General features: G+C 33.1%; 1 pseudogene; it reads left to right on the top strand.

Annotated features, from left to right (window-relative positions):
• The first annotated feature begins 10,197 nt into the window (after nucleotides 1–10,197).
• LOC136229909 (MLO-like protein 6) overlaps nucleotides 10,198–20,134 on the top strand; it is a 36,349-nt pseudogene continuing 26,412 nt past the window's right edge.

The following is a 20,134-nucleotide window of genomic DNA, read 5'->3' as shown; positions in this document are numbered from 1 at the left end:
AGTTTAAAGTCATTATATTAAAAATTAAAAATTTAAGAGAATAAAACTACATTTTTAATGATTAGTATATACAATTATATAAATTTTGGTGTATACATACTTCATAAACTTTATGAAAGCTACTTAGATTAAATTTTGGTATTAAAAGATAAGTTTTTTTTATATAAATAACTAGGGGCAATTTGGACTTTCATCTATAAAAACAAATGAAAGGACTAAAGAGTTGATTAAAATAAAACTAAAGGACCTTATAACAATATGATGGACCTACTAATATGTTAACAAAAAACATAAGGACTTCATAATTATTTACTCTTTTTATTATTTGTATTGTATTTTTTATTGGACAATTTCCAAATATACCCTATGGTTTTATCGATTTACTAAATTCCTCGTCATTAGCAAAACTACGAACTTTTGGCTTGAGATTATCAATTTTGACCGTTGATAATCTAAATTAGAAAATTTCAAGATTTAAATAGTTTTATACCACATTTACTACGGAACTACATTTTCGAATTTTCAAATCATAATTTTCTGAGCTTTTATCTCTAAACATGCAATTTCTCTCTCTCAATCCATAGCATTGTTCTTTATTACTTAATTTCACTAACAATCAGTTCAGTTCAATTCAGTTCAGTTCAGTACAGTTTAATTCAATTCAGTTCATTTCAGTTCAGCATTCAGTTTCAGCATTCAGTAATTTATCATTATTTATTATAATTATAATTATTCATATATAATTTATTATTATTATTATTTATTTATAATTTATCATTATTTATTATTATTATTATTATTATTTATCTATAAATTAGATAAAAGTCAAGAAATGGTAGTTTATTAAAGTATACATCGTTTAATAAGAAAAATTAAAATATGCATCCATGTTTGAAAATGAGGAATTATATCTTTTTCCCCCTTCAATTATTAATGGACAAAATTAGATTTATGGGATAGGTTCTACAATTAATTGTAGAGTTAATGTGTAAAAATACACTTAACGTCTTGGGTCAGGAGCAATTTTACTCCTAATGTCTAAAATAGTGCAATTTTACTCCTAACGTTGGTAGTCAAGAGCAATTGTACCCCTAATGTTGATAATTTGGGTCAATTTCATATACTATTACAAAACAGATATATTTTTGTTCCTTATTTTGCACCCATTGCATATCAATTCCTTCTAAAAAATGATTTAATTTTTTTATAATTTAATAATATAATTGAAGATTAATATTTATAAAATCGATGAATTTTTTGAATATTTTTGTCCAATTCGTAGAAAAGACAATATATATTTTTTTTATTTTTTTCACATCCCAACATATGTTTGTGATTTGTGACCGATAAAATGACGCATGTGTGAAGTGTAGATTCATGACCGAAAAGACAGTTTGTGTTTGTATGTAATTTGTATTTTTAATTTAAATTATATTCATTTTTATTTAATTTCATAGGCATTTATCGAGCCGAATTTTTATTTGATATTCAATTTAGTTTTATCTTTAATACTCCCTCAATTCTATTATATAGGTCATTCTAGGATATTTCACACAAATTAAGAAATATATTGGTTAACTAAAAAAAATTATCTCTCATGTCACTATTGGGGAATAAACATTGGAATGTTAAAAACACATGTTCCAATATAAAAAATTTAATATTTGGACCAAAAAACTAAACTAAAAGTTCTTGGAATCCTAGAATGACTTATATTTGGGGGGAAAACCAAATTGCTAGAATGACCTATATAATGGAATAGAGAGAGTAATATATTTAGTTATTATTGATATTATTATTATTATTATTATTATTATTAGAACCATTATTATTATAAGTTTATTAATGCCCAATATTATCATTAAAATTATTTTAAAGTCTAATATCATCATTATTGTTAAGTTCGGTTAAGTTCGGTAGCATTCAGTTAAGTTCGGTATCATTCAATTAAGTTCAGTAGCATTCAGTTTAGTTCAGTTCAGTATTCAGTAGCATTCAGTTTAGTTCAGTTCAGTAGCATTCAGTTCAATTCAATTCAGTTCAGTTCAGATCAGTTTTTTTCAGCGATAAAGAACAGAGCCTAATAGTAACAGTTCATCACAACTCTACCACATACTAATATTTAATCACCTAATAACAACAGCAAACAAAAACTACAACAATATCAACTATCAACTAACAGCTGGACCAAATAGCTCCTAACTATCACAAATCATTCGTAGTGTATTTATGCTATTATTACATTATAGTAGTTGATGTATTCGTTATTTAAAATGATCTCTGACCTGCTTTCCTGTTGGGTATACATCTCAAGTCCCACATTGGAAAGATACAAGGGAGTTGCGTAGTTTATAAAGAAGTTCACCAACTGCATTAGTATAAGGCCTTTTGGGAAGGAGTCCAAAAACAAATCTGTGCGGGCTTGGCCCAAAGCGGACAATATCATACTAATGGTGGAGCTATTGGTGAACTCGTGGGCCCTACAAATGGTATCAGAGCCGATGGTTCGGCTGTGAGAATGTGCATGAGATCTAAGGAGATGTGGGAGGCTCTCAGTGTGACCTCGCGATGGGAAATCTGTGCTTGGTGCCTTATGTCGAAAGTCTTCCTGATATTGTGGTGGTCAGGCGGCGTGTTTCGCAGGTTGGCGGCGGTACAAGATGATTAGACAGATTATCGCTGAAGGGGAGGCTTGTGGTCCTTGGTCTGAGGGGAGGATTGTTGGGTATACATCTCAAGTCCCACATTGGAAAGATACAAGGGAGTTGCATAGTTTATAAAGAAGTTCACCAACTGCATTAGTATGAGGCCTTTTGGGAAGGAGCCCAAAAACAAATCCGTGCGGGCTTGGCCCAAAGCGGACAATATCATACTAATAGTGGAGCTGTTGGTGAACTCGTGGGCCCTACATTTCCAATGACCTGAATCACAAAAAACGACTAGGGAAGGGTCAGAATCTTGCGTCTCCTCTCTGATGCTTAAGTCAGAAGTGTTCTTTTGGAGTAAAAATCAACTTGAAAGTAGTTAATAAGTAGATGAACAACGTGTGTACCTGGAGCACAATTTCCAAAACTATTTATAGATGATTACATGCCTAAAGTGCAAATGTACTTTACACATCTCAGCTCCTGATTGGGTGGCCAAACGCCTTTCCACATGTAGATCGTTGGTTAGCTTCGGATCCTAATCCATTTCATGTCACTTCGTAATTTCTGACGTGATCTAGGGATTAGGAGCATGTTATTGAAATTTGAAACTCCCATTGGTCCACGTGTAAAACTGGATGCCTTCTTAAGCTGATATCGGCCCTTGGTTTAGGCCCAATATCCCATTTTGGCTAGACCCTTAGTCCGGTTGCATTTTATTTATTCTATATTAGTAGTGTTTTCTATTAAATTTGAATGTTGATATGTAAAAGTTGTGCTTTACCAATTGGAGACCATTTTCATCATTCAATATGCAAATATAACTAATTAAAGTAAGTAATTTGACTCTCAATTTGACTTTTGTAGATTGTTTACTATTTTAATATAGGCTTAATACATCATTTGCCCCCTGAACTTGTCCAAAAAACTTGATTGGTCCCCTGAACTTTCAAAGTGTCTTGACAGCCCCCTAAACTTGCATAAAATGTTCAGTTAGCCCCCTGAACTTGCGTAAAATGTAATCAATTGATCACTCGGTTGCAAAAAAGTAAGTTAAATACGGAAGATGTATTGCACGAGTCTTAAAAAAATAACCGAAATCGGAGTATACAATGCTTAGAATAGAAAAGACAAGTTGTATAGTTGAGCAATCAATAACTTCATTTATAATCTATTTTTTAATTATGTAATAACATTCTAAGATGCGTGGAATACATCTTCCGCATTTAACTTATTTTTTTGCGTCCGAGTGATCAATTGATTATATTTTACGCAAGTTCAGGGGGTCAACTGAACATTTTATGCGAGTTCAGGGGGCTATCAAGACACTTTGAAAGTTCAGGGGGCCAATCAAGCTTTTTGGACAAGTTCAGGAGCAACTGATGTATTAAACCTTTAATATATATGCATATATAAAGTGTTTGGTTAAATGATTGAAAAATATTTTATGGATGGCAAAATCAATTAATATATATCACACATTATAACAACAAACAACAAAGAAGTAAGAATAACTACAAACAGTAAATAGCAACAATTGTGATAAACCAATGTGATTTCTCGTTGATAAAATATCAGGGATCAGTAGTGGGATGTTCAATTTATGCATTCATATAAAGGAAATAGAGTTTTTGAATGATGGGAACTTAGTGATAAAGAGTAACTCGATTTGTATAACTATTGCTTAAGGATGATTATCTTTAGGGATGCAAACGGGGGGATGCATTTCCCATCCCCATCCTTGACTAGTCAGGGATTCCTCGTCCCCGTCTCCGCGAGTTAGATGGGGACAGATTTGTCTCCCATCCCCGTCCTGCGAGGAATCCCTGTCCCCACGGGGATCCCGATCCCTGTTTAAAAACACTATTTTCCTATTCCACATCCCAGTCCTCGTGGGGAATCACCATTTATATTTTTTAAAAATAAGTATATATTTCTTTTCTTGTTTCCTTTATAATTCTAGGTTTTGTACGAAAGAATGACAGAGATACTATGCCTTTAGTTTAGTTTAGGTTAGGAATAATATCCATTTAGTCTTTGGCTAATATGTATTTATTCTATTTAACTTTTTATTTGAAAATAAGTCTATTTAATTTAAGTTAATTATTATAAATTATAATATTTAAAGCATGATTTTAATTATAATAGGGAATAATTCCCATGGTGATTCTTATCGGTGATTCTCGTCCCCATCGGGGCGGGGCACCCCGGGGATGGGGAATCCCCACCCCATTTGCATCCCTAATTTTCTTATTGATTTTCTTTTTATTTATCTCTTTAAATATCTTTTGTAAATCTTCTTGTTATAATAACTCATATAGCCTTTAAATCTTCGTGTGTGTGTGTGTGTATATATATATATGTATATATATATATATAATTCACATAAGGATTACAAATTGTTTATACATATGATTTTACCATTGGAATCTCAATAATATACTTGAAATATAGTGTGTCGATTCCATTTTGATGGTGATTTTAAACAAGTTGTCCGGATCAAGCAAAGAAACTAACAATAAAGGAAATCGTAATTCATGAGCAAAATATAAAAAAAAAGTTCTAATATGAAACAGATGAATATTATAGAATTATAAATTGACTACTTCACATTTTCAAATTACAGAAAGTAATAATTTGTTAAATTTATTTGTCCCACATGCAAAAAAATGCGGAAACTACTTTTCGCATTTGTTGTTAATATTTTTGCTATATAAGTGATTATGGTTACTCAACTATGTGGAACTAGTATTTGGAAAGCTTATGACATGGGGTTCCACTGATGAACTAGTTCCATGTAGTTGAGTAACCATAAGCAATTATATAGCAAAACAATTAAAAAAAAATTCGAATAATAGTTTCCACATTTCTTTGCATGTTCAACAGATATATCTAACAAATTGTTACTTTCTGTAATTTCAAAATGTGAAATACTTGCAGATCACATAATTAATGGTAACTTATAATTGCAAGGTTTACTAGAATAAAATCTTATATAAAGTCAGGTGAAAATAACAAATCTTGAGCTCAAAAAGTAGAATTGGATTCCAAAGATATCTAAAACCAACTATGGCATGGCTCAAAAAGCAATAGGAATAAACTCCTAAGTAATCGTGAAGTCAAAACTGTAATATATACTGGAGAAATAGAGCATAATAAACCTAAAATACATCTATCAAATTCCTTTTGCAGAGACTTATCAAGTTCAAACAAAAAATATAAGAAAAAAACAACTTGAAATGGCAATAGCAAATCAAGAGTAGTCGTAAAAAACATCATTCCACCAATCACTGTCGTGAACTGGTATAAGCACTAGAGTAAGTATGGGCAATTTCTCCAGCGAAACGCTAGGAACATAGCCCATCATATACCACTGTATCTCTACATTCCTCAATTTTCGCTCTAACTTTGTCATTTTTATTGCCATTAATCACCATCCTGTAAAAGACCACAAAAAATCCAAAAGCAAATTTTCAAAAAAAAAAAATTCACAAAAACTTTGATCTGTGTTTTGGATGTTTCAAAATATAAACTAGGTGGACAATGAAGAAGAAGACTTGATATATTTAAGCAAATGAAAACTTTTAAAATATTTGGAAAATTGACTTAAAAAAGTTTGGTGTATCATTTGCAAGAATGTAGTACGTTCCATGTTGGATGCCAAATAAAGTTTCGGACACATGGCTTAATCATGATCACAACTTTGGTTCCTTTCACACAAAGATTTTGCTCGAATTTTTCGGAATATGAGGACATTTCTCTACTTTTGTAATGTCCTACTTGCTTTACACTTGTCCAACACTATTTTATTTTAATCAAATCAACCGAACTAAAGTAATTAATTTGTGATTTGGGGTTGCGTCGGGCGGTAATGTCCATAAGGTTGGTTCTTTTTTTAATTCAATAAATAAGAACGAGGGACAATCTGTTGAAACGCAATTTCCACACTAATTTTGATTATGACAAAAATATTAAAAAGAAATTAATATTCCATAATTATTTAAGAATTAAAATTTGATATTGCTTTATTTGAACTAATGGTTTGTTAAGTATGTTTAACTAAATGAATTAAAGAAAGGAAAATAGATAAAGGCTTTGAATTGGATCAAAGGCCAAAACACTAAGCTCATCCCAACAGCTAGAAGTATCTAGAAGTAAAGCCCACGCCAAAGTAGGATTACTTGTTTCGGAAGATGAAGATTAAGGCATATCTGGCAAGATAAACGTTGACTCTAGACAACTAGTATTGCACCTCTATATAAGGAAAGAAGTGCAAGGAGCAGACAGTTTGTCCCGTGGTCAACTTGGAATCTTTACCCTATTTGTGCAAACAGTCAGTCTGATTCTGGCAGCAATCAGAAGCATGTTGTCTCCCGAAGACAGCATGAAAAGAAAAACACAACTGTAGGTTTTTGTACTGATTGTTGAGGATGGAAGCGACAGAAGGGAGCCTTTCCCTCCAACAGTTATTTTGGAATTCGAAATGATTCATCATCAAAGTGTCACTATAAAAGCCTCATCATTTGCTTCATTTGGACTTGATCATCAATGCTGAAATCTAGACAGAATCATCATTGAAGTTCCAAAAGCAAAGCAAAAAGCCTATAGATATTATTGTTTTCATTCATGTAATAGCTTGTAGTTTTTCATTGTGTTCTAATTCAAAACAAACTTATCAATAGTTTAAAAAGATCAGAAGCTCTTCTGTTCGCTTCGGTTATAAGTGAGTAGCAAAAGAGGTAGATAGATAGCTGAGTGTGGAGTGTAAAGGACAGTACTTTACAGAACCTTTGTATTTATTGTAAGGGTTTGTGCTTTACCTATTGAAAGATTTCACTAGTTGATTGAAACCCGGAAAAATGTATTATAAGGACCGAATGTAGGCAGGAGGCCCAACTAATATAAATCGATGAGTAACTATTTCTCTAACTCCTGATTTTACTGCTTCTGATATATTGCTTGCTTTTGTGATTATATATTTAACTTGTGCTTCTGACTATTGTGATCAATAGACCGTTTATATCTTAAGTCATATAGAGGTTCTTCCAGTTAAGCCGCCCTCTGTGCAAAACGTCTAGAAGCAAAATCAAGCTTTATATGTGCTTAACGCAGCAAACGAAGCTTGCCTCTGATTCCGAGCTTGCCTTGTCTTGTGCTATTGAACTAAAATTGTGAGAAATTTATTAAAGGTTAAAATTTATCCAACAATTCCATTCACTCCCCCTCCCCCTTTTGAAACTAGATTCTATCCCACAATGGACCAACACAATTTAACATATAAATATTAATGGATTTATATCCTTCTACCCCTAAACTAAACTTTTTCTAACCGAAAACATATTTCAAGAATTACACTTTTCTTTTGGAAAAACTCCACTATTTAATTTTGAGAGTTATCTCTGTTGCATTTGTTAAAAATATTCGATGAGTTAAATATTCGTCCATATAAGAAATGTATCGGTCACAATTATGTAGATAATTAGAGATACTCAATTATCAACTATAAATAAATAGTTATAATTTTAAAATTAAATCTAATCATATAATCTACAACACACAAAAAAGCAACTCTCTCTTCCATCCTTTTGGGGTGTCGAGCACCCCTACCTCAATCCACCATTTAAGCCTGTATTCGACGATCTAATCAAAGATGGTTTATTAGAATGGAGAAAATTGTCTGAAAATGAAGAATATTGACACCATTTTTCCAACAAGAATTTTAATCTTGGCACGCTCAACTAAGCTGAAATCCACTCTTTTTTAGTTGTAACAGAAACGTCATTCATCTAGTTCTTTCAACCACAAGGCCAAAAAGACTTTCTACATGGAGCAATACATGTCATTTGGCAGTGAAAAAGAAGGCTTGATATATTTAAGCAAGTGAAACTTTTAAAATATTTGGAAAATTGGCTTAATAAATTTTAGCGCATCATTTTCAAGAATGTACCCATTTGTTGGATGACAGAAAAAGTTTCGGACATGTGGCTTGATAATGACCACATCTTTGGATTTATTCCTTTCACACAAAACTGCGGTCAAATTGTTCGGAAGATGAGTACATTTCCATATTTTTGTAATGTTTTACTTGCTCTACACTTGTCCAATGTTTTTTATTTTAATCAAATCAACCAAGCTAAAGCAATTATTTTGTGCTTTTGTGGTTGCATCCGGCGGTGCTGTCCGTGAGATTGTTTTTTTTTTATTCGATGGATATGAATGAGGGGTGATGATCATAATTTAACTTATAAATATTAATGGATTTATATCTTTCTACCCATAAAAGTGAACTTTTTGTCACCGAAAACATGTTTTAAGAATTACACTTTTCTTTTGGGAAAAACCTACTATTTAATTTTGATATTTATCTTTATTGTATTTGTTAAAAATATTAGATATGAGTTAAATATTGGGAAAAGTACAAAAATAAACCTTGTGGTTACACATGTTTTCGAACAACACCCGTGTGGTTTAAAAGATTGCAAAATGGTACCTTGAGGTTCATTTCATTAGCAAACACATACCAAATTGAATAATGGTGTTAAAAGTCAAAAGGAAAAGAGTTAATTTGGTCCTTATATTTATTTATTTTAGAAACTAAACCCCCTTATTATCTAATTATCACAAACAGCCCCAAAATAAAAAAATAAAAATCAATCGTACCATCTTCTCCATCTCTTTAGTTGAAACTCAATGTTAGCCCAATGTTAGCCCATATAGTTGAAACTCAAAAAAAATATTTACCCTTTTTCGAGCGATTAGTTATAATATTCAAGAATATTTATATATGGGGATAAGGTGTAAAAATACCCTTAGCGTTTAAACCTAAGAGCAATTTTACCCATAACGTTTGATGCAATTTTATCCTTAACGCTGGCAACAAAGAACAATTTTAACTTTAATGTTGATAAGTTGGGTTAATTGGAGAAATTATTTATCAAATTGTCTTTTCGGTCATTAATCTTGCCATTATACTTCACATGTGCGTCATTTTGTCACTGATTAGTAACACATCACAAACATATGATTAAACGTGATGTTTTTAAAAAAAATTAAAAAAAATATATTGTATTTTGTATGAGTTGGACAAAAAAAGTCAAATACTTCACTGAATTTAAAAATATTAATCTTCAATTCTATTATTAAATCATAAAAAATATAAATCTTTTTTAAGAATAAACTTACTTGCAATTGGTGCAGAATAAAGAACAAAATATTTGTGTTTTATAATAATATCTGAAATTGACCAAACTTGCCAATATTTGAGGTAAAAATGCTCTCCACTGTTAACGTTAAGGATAAAGTAGCACCATTTAGACGATAAGGATAAAAATTGCTTCTGCTTATGAATATTAGGCGTATTTTTGCACATTATCTCTTATATATGAAAGCACAAAATTGAGTGGGTTTTTTTCGAGAGTAAAATTAAAGTAGGATTTCTACCATAAGGTTAAAATTAAACTTCTTATAAGTATAATTTAAAAAAAATGAGTAGTTCCTGTTAAAAAGTTTTGTAGGAGAAGAAAAATTAATAATTATATTGGTTATATCCATAATGCAGGGAATGGTATCACTGATATCAAGGGAAGGAGTAGGACAACTTAAGAATTTCATTTCAGTGTTAGCAGTGTGTCATGTTTTCTACTGCATTTTAACTATGTTTCTTGGCATGGCAAAGGTAACTACTTAGCAATCCCTAATTTTTATGTATTGAATTGATTAAGCTCGTTATAGTCAATATTTTCGGTGAGAATTTTGCTTGAAATGTTTAAAGTGATTTTATTAGCAGAAAATGGAAAAACAAATTGTTTTGTTGATACAAAATTAACTTTTCATGAACTTGTTGGAATATTGTTCAAACTTGAGTGATTTTAGGCCCAATTTACCCTTTGAGAGTCCCAACATTTACTAGTAATTGTTATATAGATCTGTTTATGACATGCCAGTCAATATGAATGTGTTTTGTTTGCTCATAAAATACATGATTTTGAGCAATGTGGAATGCAAATATGTTGTCACGAAACATAAGTTTATAAGATGAGGGAGAAATGTGCATATGTTTTAAAAGGTTGAGTATCCACTACAATTCACAAGATACAAAGCCATAATTCTATACTAAGCCTTAAAAGAAGATCGAGACACACTACTTTGTATCTTGGATCGCCAAGAGATACCCCAAAGTTACCGCATAGCCAGTGATAGACCGCTTAGTCTCCGAACAAGTTTCCTAATCCGAATCAGAGAAAGCCTGAACCTACAAGGAGTAAACTATAGGAGAGAATAGACCGAGGCCAAGTAATCTTTTAAAATTTTTGGGAAAGAGTATTGACTATACATGCTATTTTAGGTCTGGTATGTGTGACATACAATAATCTGCCAATGAGTCCGCGATATGCAGTAATATCTTGTAAAGGAGTTTGTATAGCAGATGACTTCTAATTTAGAATGGTTGGGGTAAGTGTAGGCTTACAATTGAGAAAATCGTGTTCAAGGATTGATGAAAACCATCTCGTCTACTTTTGTTTTGTTTAAACGAAGTATTCATTGCCAATACTTGTTCTTTCGATTCTTCTATACGCTTCTCGAACTGTTCTTCACGTGCTTGTAACGACCCTATAACTTCATCCACAGTCATTGTGCTGATGTCTCTGGATTCTTCTATTGCCACGACTACGTAATCAAATTTTGGTAGTAGCGATCATAAAATTTTCTCAACAATTCTAGTATCTTCAATTTTATCACCATATTATCGCATTTGATTCACGACAGATTTTACTCGAGATGAGTAATCAATAACGGCCTTCGTCTCCTTCATCCTCGTCGTCTCAAATTCTCCTCTTAGCATTTGCAAACGAACCTTTTTAACTTTTTCTTCACCTTGAAAAGACACTCGTAGAATGTCTCATGCCTGTTTGGAGGTTGTAGCCTCAGTTACGTTCTCGAACATTAATTCATCCAAGCCTTGATGGATGACATCAAGCGCCCTTTGATCGTTTTACGATTTTTCTCCAAAACATCTTTTTCTGCCTAGGATAGCCGCGATTCGTCTACTGGAACTTGGTAGCCATTTTCAACGATGTCCTAACCCTCTTGAAAACAGAGTATTGCCTTCATTCGAATGCACCAACTTGCATAATTGGTTTTTGTGAGCTGGGGGTAGTGGAAAGAGATATTGGAACTGCCTACCATTTTTATAGGGTCTTTCAAACACTCAATTTTAAAAAAATATATAGTATTTCGTGGAAGAATAAACTCTCTTAATCTAAACTCTGATACCACTTTATTGAAATAGAGGTGCTAAATTTGTAATTTAATAAGGAATAAAGATGTAAAATTGTGAGGACAAAATATGACACAAACACAAACTTAGTTTTATTTTCTTGCACTCTGACACACATGGACACACACACATACACACACACACACACATTGCCTATTACAAAGCTCAATTTAAAAAGCAAATCACCGATATATTTAATAAATAATGGCCAATCTGATTTCTAATTTTATCCATATACTTGTCTAGACCATAAACCACTTGCTATTTTGTGTCTATATTCTACAGGATAAGACTTTTCGTCTTGTTTCATTTAGTACCTCCTTTGCATGTCACATAGGCTTGTCTTTTTGTCTCTGTTTTCTTTTTTCTTTTTTTCATCAACTATAACATTTCACATATTTTCTGGAACAATAATATTACTTCATTATTTTTTATCGTATTAAGTTTATTAATTTATTTTAACATTACTGCTTCTAAAGCCATATATATGAATACAATTTCCTAAACAACAAGACTTTCAAAAACATATGACTTATACTACACAGTATATGCGTATCAAACTCTAAATGTTGACAACGAATCTCATGCACCTAGGAACGAATTTAGGGAGATCAACCTGTTAAAGTATAGAGACTAAAATTATAATTTATCAAGGACTGGAGGACTGGGTATGAAATTTGGAGGGATTAAGATTTGTTTTTCTGAATAGCATAAAATAGACCAAAAAAAAAAAACTCTCCACTCTCACATATTAATCTATGCACTCAATTTCATTTTTTATTTCTTTTGGCACACTAAAAACATTACATGAAGTTTCATTTATAAGCATATTACATCACTCCATTTCCACATATCACAAAAAATAATGACAACCACAATTTTGTCAAATTTATGTCCACAAATTAAAGTCCATTCTCAACTACTTGTTTTTTACTTCTTTTAGGCTTATGGACAAAAACATTACTTGAAAGTCTAACTATGCCATGTGAACATTTATTTCTTGTCTTATTATATATATATATATATAATTTTATACTAAAATTAAGTTTATTATTTTAACATGCCCCCATAAACTTAATTTTTCGTGACTCCCAATTGAGCTCTCAAATGACTGAGCACATCATATTTTAACTGTTTCTTAAAAATATCTGCAATCTGATCTTGCGTCTTCATGTACTTCAGTATCACCTCCTTTTGCTCAATGCACTCCCGAATAAAATGATATCTCGTGTCAATGTATTTGCTCAGGTCATGAAACACTGGATTTTTTGCTAGTGCCAATGCCGATTTATTATCGACAAAAATTTCCGTTGGTTCACATTCTTCCATCTGAAATTCCTTTAACAATCTTCGGAGCCATATTGCATGATAGACACATGATGTTGCATTGACATATTCAGCTTCACATGTAGATAACGTCACGATCGGTTGCTTTTTTGAACTCCATGTAAATGTCGTGTCACCCAAAAAAAATACAAAGCCAGTTGTACTTTTCCGGTCATCTTTGTCACCAGCCCAATCACTATCACTGTACCCAACTAATTTGAAATCATTAGATTTTGAATAAAGTAAACCCAAATTAGTTGTACCTTTAACATAACAGAGAATTCTTTTGGCAGCATTCCAATGTGATAGTGTTGGAGCTTCCATGTATCGACTCACCAAGCTGACTGCATAGAGAATGTCTGGTCGTGTATAAGTCAAATATCTGAGACATCCGATCAAGCTTCGGAATGTCATGGGAATGACTCTTTCTCCATCTTCATCTTTGGTCAACTTGATTCCACATTCAACTGGCGTGCTAACGGAATTGCAAATTTCCATCTTGAACTTCTTGAAGATCTCCTTTGCAAAACCACTTTGAGAAATAAAAAATTATGTCGTCATTCTACTTCACTTCAATGCCAAGATAATATGACATTAGACTAATGTCAGTAATCTCGAACTCACGAGCCATTGTCTTTTTGAACTCTTCAAACATTTTAGGATTGTTCCTTATAAAAATGAGATCATCCACATACAAACAAACAAGTAACATATCTCCATTTTTACTTTTGCATACAGGGCATATTCATGTGGGCATTTGACAAAACCATTTTCTTGAAAAGATTTATCAATGCGACTGTTCCAGGCTCGTGGTGCTTGCCTGAGAACATAAAGTGCATTTTTCAATTTTAGTATTTTATTTTCTTGACCTTTCACAACATACCCAGGTGGTTCTTGGATATAAATTTCCTTTTCCACTCGTGTTGAGCAGCTACAGAAATTGCCAGTCTGATACTCTCCATTCTGGCAACAGGAGCAAAAACTTCATTGTAGTGAATTCCGAGTCGTTGACTGAACACTTTCGCCACTGCATCTGTTGGTTCATCATTCGGTAAATTTTTGCTGAGGTGATCTAGGAACTGAAAGGAAATGACGGATTTCATGCTCTTCACAAAATTTCTTGAAAGAGATGGATATGTATTCACCGCCTCTGTCTGATCTGAGTGTCTTAATAAAATGACCACTTTCTTTCTCCACTTGGGCTTTGAATTTTTTAAATGTCTCAAAAACTTCTGATTTTTTCTTCAAAAAATACACCCAAGTTTTTCTACTATAATCATCAATGAAAAGTAGAAAATATTTATTTTTATCTAGGGATTGTGGAGTGATCGGCCCACACACGTCTTTGTGAACTAGCTCAAGCGGTGTCTTTGCTCTTGACATGGACTCCTTTGGAAAAGTGGTTCTGAATTGTTTTCCTACAAAACATCCTTCACACAGTTGATGAGGCTGGTCAATATGAGGCAATTTGTTTACCATCTGCTTCTATCCCAACAGCTTCAATCCTCCAAAATTGAGATGCACGTACCGTAAATGCCAAAGCCAACAAGCTTTCAAACCTTTGGCCACGTCCGTCTGAATGTTAATTGTGAACATTCTATTTTTCGCCATGGGTACTCATGCAATCAATTCCTTTTTCTCATTCAACAGGAGTAGTTTCCGATCCACCATGTGAACTTCATAATTTTTCTCCAATAACTGTCCCAAACTCAAAATATTGCTTTTCATGTTAGGAACATAATAAACATTATCAATAAACTGGTGAGCGCCATTTTTTAGCCGAATAAGAATGGTTCATTTGCCTGTAATAGGAACATTGGAGGAATCTCCAAATACAATATTACCGCGAACGGATTCATAGAGCTCCACGAACATCTTTTTGTCATCACACATATGGTTACTTGTCGTATTGTCAAGATACCATATATTATTTTCACGATTTTCTTCACCTTCATAGGTAAGTAACATTGTACCAGTTACTTCCTCATCTTGAATATTATTGGCAGTCTCCTCTACCTCATTAGCAGGAGTCCAACATTCTACCGCGTAAAGACCATACTTGGAGCAATTATAACATTGAATATTGGACTTGTCGCGTCCTTTATTCGCCCTCCAGTTTCCTCTTCCTTGACTGCGTCCCCGGCCTCTTACTCTGCCTCTGGTGAATTGAGTGCTTATGTCATTGTTCTTGTTGCCGTTTTCATTTCTGCCTTGACTTTTTCCACGTCTTCATCCTCTACCATTTCCTCCTCGACCTCTTCCGCGTCCTCTATCGGACTGACTACTTTTAAACATAGTCTTCATTGCTAAGACTTGTTCTATGGAATCTTCTCTTTGTTTCTCAAACCGCTCCTCACGTGCTTGGAATGACCCTACAACTTTATCAACAAACATTTCATTGATGTCTCTGGACTCCTCCATAGCCACCACTACGTAATCAAAATTTGGTAGTAGTGATCACAGAATCTTTTCAACAATTCTGGACTCTTCAATTTTTTCTCCATACTGTCACATCTGATTTATGACAAATTTTACTCGGGATGAGATATCACTAATGGCTTTCGTCTCTTTCATCCTCATTATCTCAAATTCTCCTCTCAGCATCTACAAACGAACTTTTTTAACTTTCTCCTTCCCTTGAAGAGAAACTCATAGGATTTCCCACGCTTGTTTGGCGGTGGTAACTTCGGCTACTTTCTCGAACATTAATACATTCAAACCTTGATGGATGAGAGTAAGCGCCTTTTGATCACTTTTGCGATTTTTCTGCAGAGTATCTTTTTCTGCATGTGGCAACGTTGTCTCGTTGCTTGGGACTATGTAGCCTTTTTCGACAATATTTCAGACATCTTGACATCCGAGTAACGCCTCATTCGAATACACCAACTTGAATAATTGGTTTTGGTGAACTGAGGGTATTGATAAGGAAGTTTGAGACCGTCTGACATTTTTATAGGGTCTGTTTGGCGGAAGACTGACTCTCGTAATGTGGCTCTGATATCATTTTGTTAAAGTATAGAGACTAAAATTATAATTTATCAAGGACGGGAGGACTACGTATGAAATTTGGAGGGATTAAGATTTGTTTTTCGGAATAGCATAAAATAGACAAAAAAAACTCTCCACTCTCACATATTACTCTATGCACTCAATTTCATTTTTTATTTCTTTTGGCACACGAAAAACATTACATGAAGTTTCATTTATAGGCATATTACATCACTCCATTTCCATATATCACAACAAAAAATAATAACAACCACAATTTTTTGTCAAATTTATGTCCATAAATTAAAGTCCATTCCCAACTACTTGTTTTTTACTTCTTTTAGGCTTATGGACAAAAACATTACTTGAAAGTCTAACTATGACATGTGAATATTTATTTCTTGTCTTGTTTTTTATATATATTTTTTTATTTTTTTATATATATATAATTTTATAATAAAATTAAGTTTATTATTTTAACACAACCGACTTATTGTTGACTCCCCTGATTCAGAAGAAAATATATAAAGAAAATATGGAAAAAAAATATTTGTCGTTAAATATTAATTTTCATTGTAATTAAAGTGTATTAAGAATCTTTAAATAAATTGACATGGAATCTATGACCAGGGGTGGAGACGGGGTGGCCCGAGGGTGTCCTAGAACCCCGGCTTTTAGGGACCACCCTTGAGTGGGATGGTTGAGCCCCCTATCTTCCCAAAAAGGGATTGTTGGAGGTGCAAATTGTCACCCCCAACTTTTGAAATCTGTATTCGTCTGGCACTGAAGCCCTGGATGATGCTTAGTCTAATAATTGTGATTTTTAATACAACTTTGTCCATTTACCCTTCGCTCCTTATGCTACTATTTTTCAATTTCTTTATGTGATCTCCAAAATCTGATAAATTGATAGCGTTCATGTGATGATTTGATTTAGATATGTTTCATTCGGCAATTCAGTCACTCAGCTTCAAAGTCCGATTACTTCACACTTCGTAATGGATTCATCCTGGTAATTAAAATCATCTTCTCTTAATTATGCCACATTATATATATATAGTAATGCATTTTTATGGTTACCAATTGACAGGCTAATTATGGTGAAAGTAGCAACGATTTCAATTACTAAGAGTTTCTAGCAACTTCTTTCGATGATGATTTTGAACAAGTCGTTCGGATTAGGTAAAGAAACTAAGGTTTTATGGAGATTAATATTTGAATTTGATAGGATAATTAATTTCTATATACACCAATAATAACATATCATCATTTCATAATGAATTTGAGATAGAAAATAAGTGTTCTAAAGCAATATGCAACTTAGGCTCTCGAATTAATATAGCTATAACGCTCAGCCACGTATCAAAGTTCTTGTCACGTGTCTAAAGAAAATCCCAAATAGATAAACGATTAGAAACTTTTGAAAGTTCACGGGCGAACTGAAGTTTTGGGGTTATTGAATGAAATTGGATAAGAATATGAGATTATCGAATGAAATTTCAGAAGAATATGGGGGTTATTAAACGCAATTACACACGAATAGGAGGTCATTTTGAACTTTTAAAAATTTAGAGGACTGTTGAAGTTTTGGAACAAATATAGAGAACAACAGATATATTAAACATTTCTTTTATTTTATAATACATATTATTTTGATTTAATATGTATAAATTAATTAATTTCTACTAAATATATTTTTATTTAAGTTTTATACAAGTACTTCATGATACACATTTTTTTACTAATCACCTCGATATATTTTCTAAAATGATCTTGAATTTCTTTAGCCTCCCATGTTTAATGTAAAAAACAGAGTAAAAGCAGTACTTAATTCCCATTATTTTCTTTGATTAATTTTATTTTAATTCTCTATTTCTTATCTTTTTTTATTTTATTGATTGATGTAATAGTTATAAGTGATTAATTTATTAATGTAGAACATGTGGGTATAAAAATTGCTATAAAAAAATCACAACTCTTAACATATTGGTTACATCATTCCAGTTCTAGAATAGACAGAAACAAATAGTAGAATTTACAGTTATTTATTTTATTTCTCCAAATATTCATTTTTGGATTTCTTTCTGTTATCTGTGTACGAACCAAATACTTGTTGAAATCAACTAATTATGGCAGAGAGAGAGAGCCTGCTAGGGTTTAGTGAGAAATAGAGAGGATTAATTGTATTCCCTTAATTAGGATTGTATTAATGATACATTTATATAGTAATTACAGAGATGTAAGTATAGTTCAACTAGGTTACTAATAAGAATATTAACATGATAAAGACACTAGTTATAATTCAATAATTATCTTGTTAGTATAAGATAATTAGTGAGGGATAATGAGGATAATTATCTCTAACACCCCCCAAAGCCGATGCCACAATTTAAAACCATTATGAACTTGTTTACGAACAAAGTGATAGCGAGCTCAATATGCTTCGTGCGAGCATAAAACACCGGATTGATGTGAGATAAATAGCCCCATATTGTCACATCACAGTTGTATAAGTTGTTGAATCGGAACCCTAAGTCTGCAAGTAATGACAGAAGCCAGAATAGTTCAGCTGTAGCATTTACAACTGCTTTCTATTCACTTTCTGTCGAGCTTGGCCCATTTATAATTTATGAAATTGGCCCATGCATGTGTCTTTAAGTTTTTTCAAGTGAAAAACATCCCACATTGCTTTCAAAGCACTTGGTGGAGATGTTTATAAGGAAGGTCCTCACATGCTTGGGGTGTGCCCCATGGGGTACCCACTTTTGTGAAAGGGTGAGGACCTATCTCTTTGGTTGACCACCACACACGCGCGCGCCGTCCGTCTGACCGGGCCGGGTTGGGTTGGTGTGGTGTAAAATGATTATTTACATTTTGATTCAGTCTTTGTGAACGTTATTCACAACGTCTACTTTGCTCTGAACGTGTCTTCACCAACCCAGTCTTCCTGATTTTCCTCCTTCACCTTCTCCATGAAATCAGAGCTCTCAACAGCTCTTTTTTCTTGTATAAATAGGTGATCAGAGACTGCCTTCAAACACAATTTACTTTTCATTCATTCTTTATCTTTTCGAAAAACTGAGCAAGTTAAACAGAGAGTGTATACAGAACGATTTTCGTACGGTGCAATACGAAAATCGTATTTAAGAGGGCTGTTTTATCCTGGAGGCGACCGGAGTTCATACTGTTTGCTAAATTCCGGCAGTTCCGCGAACATCTTAAAGAAAGCGACATTGTCCGCGACTCTGCCCATTTAATTTTGTTCGGTCTGTTCCTATTTTCTGAGTTCGAGCTACAACAATTTTAAGACGTTTCAATTGCTGCTGATGGCTACCGAACAATCAAATGGGATTGCTGAGATTAACAAGCCATTCCGGTTTGAAGGAGCTCATTTTCGAAGATGGAGACAGAAGATGCTGTTCTACCTCACAACAAAGAAGGTAGCTTCTGTTCTGACTTCGGAAAAACCAATTGTTCCTGAAGATGGTGACGAGGCAGATGTTCATGCTGCTGTTCGTGCTGCTGAGAGATGGACAGAAAATGATTTTATGTGCAAAAATTATATACTCAATGGACTGACTGACGATCTGTATGATTACTACACTGCTGAAGAAAAAACAGCAAAAGAAATTTGGGAAGCTCTGCAGAGGAAGTATGACACTGAGGAGGCCGGATCGAAAAAATACGCTGTAAGTCGCTACCTCAAATTCCAGATGACAAGTCAGTGGAAATTCAATCTCATCATGAATTACAGAAGATAGCACATGAAATTATTTCAGAAGGTATGCCTTTAAACGATCAATTTCAAGTTGCTGTCATAATTGACAAATTGCCTCCTTCGTGGAAAGATTTTAAAAATATTTTGAGGCACAAAACAAAAGAATTTTCGATGGAAAGT

This window comes from Euphorbia lathyris, chromosome 5 (assembly GCF_963576675.1).
Source record: "Euphorbia lathyris chromosome 5, ddEupLath1.1, whole genome shotgun sequence".
Classification (NCBI taxonomy): domain Eukaryota; kingdom Viridiplantae; phylum Streptophyta; class Magnoliopsida; order Malpighiales; family Euphorbiaceae; genus Euphorbia; species Euphorbia lathyris.
This window is presented reverse-complemented; position numbering and strand designations above follow the sequence as displayed.